Raw genomic sequence first — 6,000 nt, 5'->3', positions numbered from 1 at the left:
CCAGTTCTTTGAGAAGATAAACAAAATTGATAAACCATTAGCCAGACTCATCAAGAAAAAAAGAGAGAAGACTCAAATCAATAGAATTTGAAATGAAAAAGAAGTAAAAACTGACACTGCAGAAATACAAAGAATCGTGAGAGATTACTATAAGCAACTATATGCCAATAATATGGACAATCTGGAAGACACGGACAAATCCTTAGAAAAGTTCAACCTTCTGAGACAGAACCAGGAAGAAATATAAACAGACCAATCACAATCATTGTAATTGAAACTGTGATTAAAAATCTTCCAGCAAACAAAAGCCCAGGACCAGATGGCTTCACAGGCAAATTCTACTGAAAATTTTGAGAAGAGCTAACACCTATCCTTCTCAAACTCTTCCAAAGTATAGCAGACAGAGGAACACTCCCAAACTCATTCATGAGGCCACCATCACCCTGCTACCAAAACCAGACAAAGATGTCCCAAAGAAAGAAAACTGCAGGCCAATATCACTGATGAACATAGATGCAAAAATCCTCTACAAAATACTAGCAAACAGAATCCAATAGCACATTAAAAGGATCGTACACCATGATCAAGTGGGGTTTATCTCAGGAATGCAAGGATTCTTCAATATATGCAAATCAATCAATGTGATACACCATATTAACAAACTGAAGGAAAAAAACCGTATGATCATCTCAATAGATGCAGAAAAAGCTTTCGACAAAATTCAACACCTATTTATGATAAAAACCCTCCAGAAAGTAGGCATAGAGGGAACTTTCCTCAACATAATAAAGGCCATACATGACAAACCCACAGCCAACATCATTCTCAATGGTGAAAAACTGAAAACGTTTCCTCTAAGATCAGGAACAAGACAAGGTTGTCCACTCTCACCACTCTTATTCAACATAGTTTTGGAAGTTTTAGCTTCCAAAACAGCAATCAGAGAAGAAAACAGAAATAAAAGGAATCCAAATCAGAAAAGAATAAGTAAAGCTGTCACTGTCTGCAGATGACATGATACTATACATAGAGAATCCTAAAGATGCTACCAGAAAACTACTAGAGCTAATCAATGAATCTGGTAAAGTATCAGGATACAAAATTAATGCACAGAAATCTCTTGCATTCTTATACACTAATGATGAAAAATCTGAAAGAAATTAAGGAACACTCCCATTTACCATTGCAACAAAAAGAATAAAATACCTAGGAATAAACCTACCTAAGGAGATAAAAGACCTGTATGCAAAAATCTATAACACACTGATGAAAGAAATTAAAGATGATACAAAGAGATGGAGAGATATACCATGTTCTTGGATTGGAAGAATCAACATTATGAAAATGACTATACTACCCAAAGCAATCTACAAATTCAATGTAATCCCTATCAAACTACCAATGGCATTTTTCACAGAACTAGAACAAAAATTTCACAATTTGTATGGAAAAACCAAAGACCCCGAATAGCCAAAGCAATCTTGAGAAAGAAAGATGGAGCTTGAGGACTCAGGATCCCAGACTTCATACTATACTACAAAGCTACAGTAATCAAGACAGTATGGTACTGGCACAAAAACAGAAAGATAGATCAATGGAACAGGATAGAAATCCCAGAGATAAACCCAAGCACCTATGGTCACCTTATTTTTGATTAAAGAGGCAAGAATATACAATGGACAAAAGACAGCCTCTTCAATAACTGGTGCTGGAATGACAGCTACATGGAAAAGAATGAAATTTGAACACTCCCTAACACCATACACAAAAAAAAACTCAAAATGGATTAAAGACCTAAATGTAAGGCCAGAAACTATCAAACTCTTAGAGGAAAACATAGACAGAACACTCTTTCACATAAATCACAGCCAGATCCTTTTTGACTCACCTCCTAGAGAAATGGAAATAAAAATAAAAATAAACAAATGGGACCTAATGAAACTTCAAAGCTTTAGCACAGCAAAGGAAAACATAAACAAGACGAAAAGACAACCCTCGGAATGGGAGAAAGTGTTTGCAAGTGAAGCAACTGACAAAGGATTAATCTCCAAAATTTATAAGCAGCCCATGCAGCTCAATATCAAAAAAACAAACCCAATCCAAACATGGGCAGAAGACCTAAATAGATATTTCTCCAAAGAAGATACACAGATTGCCAACAAACACATGAAAGGATGCTCAACGTTACTAATCATTAGAGAAATGCAAATCAAAACTACAATGAGGTGTCACCTCACACCAGTCAGAATGGTCATCATCAAAAAATCTACAAACAATAAATGATGGAGATGGTGTGGAGAAAAGGGAACCCCCTTGCACTATTGGTGGGAATGTAAATTGATACAGCCACTATGGAGAACAGTATAGAGGTTCCTTAAAAAACTAAAAATAGAACTACCATACGACCCAGCAATCCCACTACTGGGCATATACCCTGAGAAAACCATAATTCAAAAAGAGTAATGTACCACAATGTTCATTGCAGCTCTATTTACAATAGCCAGGACATGGAAGCAACCTAAGTGTCCATCAACAGATGAATGGATAAAGAAGATGTGGCACATTATACAATGGAATATTACTCAGCCATAAAAAGAAACGAAAGTGAGTTATTTGTAGTGAGGTAGATAGACCTAGACTCTGTCATACAGAGTGAAGTAAGTCAGAAAGAGAAAAACAAATACCGTATGCTAACACATATGCATGGAATCTAAAAAAAAAAAAAATGGTTCTGAAGAACCTAGGGGCAGGACAGGAATAAAGACACAGACGTAGAGAATGGACTTGAGGACACGGGGAGGGGGAAGGGTAAGCTGGGATGAAGTGAGAGAGTGCAGGGACATATATACACTACCAAATATAAAGTAGACAGCTAGTGGGAAGCAGCTGCGTAGCACAAGGAGATCAGCTCGGTGCTTTGTGACTCCCTAGAAGGGTGGGAGGGAGACGCAAGAGGAAGGGGATATGGGGATATATGTCAATGTATAGCTGATTCACTTTGTTATACAGCAGAAACTAACACACCATTGTAAAGCAATTATATTCCAAAAACGATATTAAAAAATAAAAAAAAAAGAATAGGGAAGGAAAGTCTCTGTGTCAAAATAAGAATTTTAAAAAGCAAGGTGGGATGAGAGGCCCCTATAAAACTTGCTTCAAATCATGTAAGAGGCTTATGTTTGAATTACGGAAGTAGTCCACAATTTCTGCACTGAGAACAATAAAAAGGGTCAAGACACTTCCCTCCTTCAAGGTAGACGCCTGGGGATAATGGCAGGGACACGGCTACAGACATGGCAGCCATCTCCTCTGTCATCTGCCTTCAAAGACCAAGTAAATTGAACCTATTGTGAGGCTCTGAACCATTTGTATGCTCAACGACATCCACCTTCAGAAAGAAAGCAGGACCTGTGCTTAGAATATAGAGGCGTTTCTTGACACTACAATTTGATGTCCTGACAATTATCCTCTCATTGTGATGAAAAGAATCAAATTGTGAGTTGCACTCACAGAGGAGGAGTCCCAGATTTTGGCAGACCTAACACAAGCCCACGTAAGGAAAACGTGGAAACAGAGATTCTCATTACCTTTTGGTCTAGGAGTCTTGTCTTGCCCTTTGCTCTTCCAAGATACGTGGGGCCACTAATAAGTTCAGTCTTTTCGAGAAACAGCAAGTCTCATTATGTTATTAGAGATGAAGTTGTTTATTTTCAAGAAGGTGACACTGGAGAAAAAAAGTAATACACAAGGACAAGGAAAGGTACAAAAAGGACACGCAGAAAGTTTATAATGCAAATGTCTAGCCATCTGTATCCTTCTTCCTGGATGAGCTCAGCTAGCAAACAGGGTCTAAGAAAGGCATGCAAGTTTTCTGCTTTGGTGAATTATCAGAACTCTATGAATTGTCAAATCTCTTATGCTTTTATTACTGCTCAACACTAATATAAGGGGTAATGAGAACTACAGAATGTTAGAACCACAAAGATTCCCCTAGCCCAGATTTTTCAAACTTTATTTAGCTATACAATTCATAATTTTTTTAAAAAAAGGAAGGAATGAACAGAAGAACAAACGAATGAATGAAGGGCAAGGGAGAGAGAAGCAAGGAAAAAATAATGACTACTTAATACATAAAGTGGAGGGAAGGGGGGCTGTTGTGCCTTAAGAAATGAGGGGTAAGGGGACTCACTAAACTCCCACATTCTTTATAAGAGCCCCAGAAAGTTCTACAGAACATCTCGGTCTTCTGAAGCACAGTTGGTAAACCAATCATTCTAGTCCAGTCTTTTCATTTAATACAGGCAAAAACAGAGGTCCTGTGAGGGGGAACCACTAGTGCAAAACCAGACCTAGAACCCAGATCTCCTGGCCCCAAATCCAAGGCTTGGAGAAAGAAATTTTCCTCCCTCCAACAGCTGCTGATGGAAAGATGAACCCTAAAGATGTCTGCTCCGAACAGTGTACTTCCTGATAGAAAACGTGAGATTAAACCAAACCCTAGCAACAATCAGGAAATTGATCTTCATAGCAAGTAACAAGCATGAGAAGGTGTGGTTAGAAGGTTTTGCTGGTGACCCATGTGCTGCGACCACCAGAGCTCCAGAACCACGGTGGCAGTGTGCCCAACGGCCAGCCTCGAGTATCTATATGTGGTGTGATGTCTGCAAACCAGCCTGACAGAGCCCTGTACTGACACAGAAAACTTTTGTTAAGTTTGTTCTTTCGGAGGAACAGGATTAGCACATAAAAGTGTAAGCGTGGGACTTCGCTGGTGGCGCAGTGGTTAAGAGTCCGCTTGCCGATGCAAGCGACACGGGTTCGTACCCCGGTCCGGGAAGATCCCACATGCGGCGGAGCGGCTGGGCCCGTGAGCCATGGCCGCTGAGCCTGCGCGTCCGGAGCCTGTGCTCCGCAACGGGAGAGGCCACAACAGTGAGAGGCCCGCGTATAGAAAAAAAAAAAAAAAAAAGTAAGCGTGAATTAGTACCTAAAGGACAAAAAGCACTTACGCGGCATCAGCACATAAGAACATCACGCAGGGGGACTTCCGGGAAGATGGCGGAAGAGTAAGACGCCGAGATCACCTTCCTCCCCACAGATACACCACAAATACATCTACACGTGGAACAACTCCTACAGAACACCTACTGAACGCTGGCAGAAGACCTCAGACCTCCCAAAAGGCAAGAAACCCCCCAAGTACCTGGGTAGGGCAAAAGGAAAAACAGAGACAAAAGGATAGGGACTGGACCTGCACCAGTGGGAGGGAGCTGTGAAGGAGGAAATGTTTCCACACACTAGGCAGCTCCTTCGCGGGCGGAGACTGCGGGCGGCGGAGGGGGGAAGCTTCAGAGCTGCAAAGGAGAGCACAACAACAGGGGTGCGGAGAGCAAAGCGGAGAGATTCCCGCACAGAGTATCCGGGCTGACCGGTACTCACCAGGCCGAGAGGCTTGTCTGCTCCCCCGCCGGGGCGGGCGGGGCTGGGAGCTGAGGCTCGGGCTTCCGTCGGAGCGCAGGGAGAGGACTGGGGTTGGCGGCGTGAACACAGCCTGAAGGGGTTAGTGCGCCACGGCTAGCCGGGAGGGAGTCCGGGGAAAAGTCTGGAGCTGCCGAAGAGGCAAGAGACTTTTTCTTCCCTCTTTGTTTCCTGGTGCACGAGGAGAGGGTATTAAGAGCGCTGCTTGAAGGAGCTCCACAGACGGGTGCGAGCCGCGGCTAAAAGCACGAACCCCAGAGACGGGCATGAGACGCTAAGGCTGCTGCTGCCACCACCAAGAAGCCTGTGTGCGAGCACTGGTCACTATCCACACCCCCCTTCCAGGGAGCCTGTGCAGCCCGCCACTGCCAGGGTCCCGGGATCCAGGGACAACTTCCCCGGGAGAACGCACGGCACACCTCAGGCTGGTGCAACGTCCCGCCGGCCTCTGCCGCTGCAGGCCCGCCCCGCACTCCGCGCCCCTCCCTCCCCCCGGGCCTGAGTGAGCCAGAGCCCCCGAAT

The sequence above is a fragment of the Grampus griseus genome, assembly GCF_964374135.1.
Source record: "Grampus griseus genome assembly, chromosome: 8".
NCBI classification, from domain to species: domain Eukaryota; kingdom Metazoa; phylum Chordata; class Mammalia; order Artiodactyla; family Delphinidae; genus Grampus; species Grampus griseus.
This window is presented reverse-complemented; position numbering follows the sequence as displayed.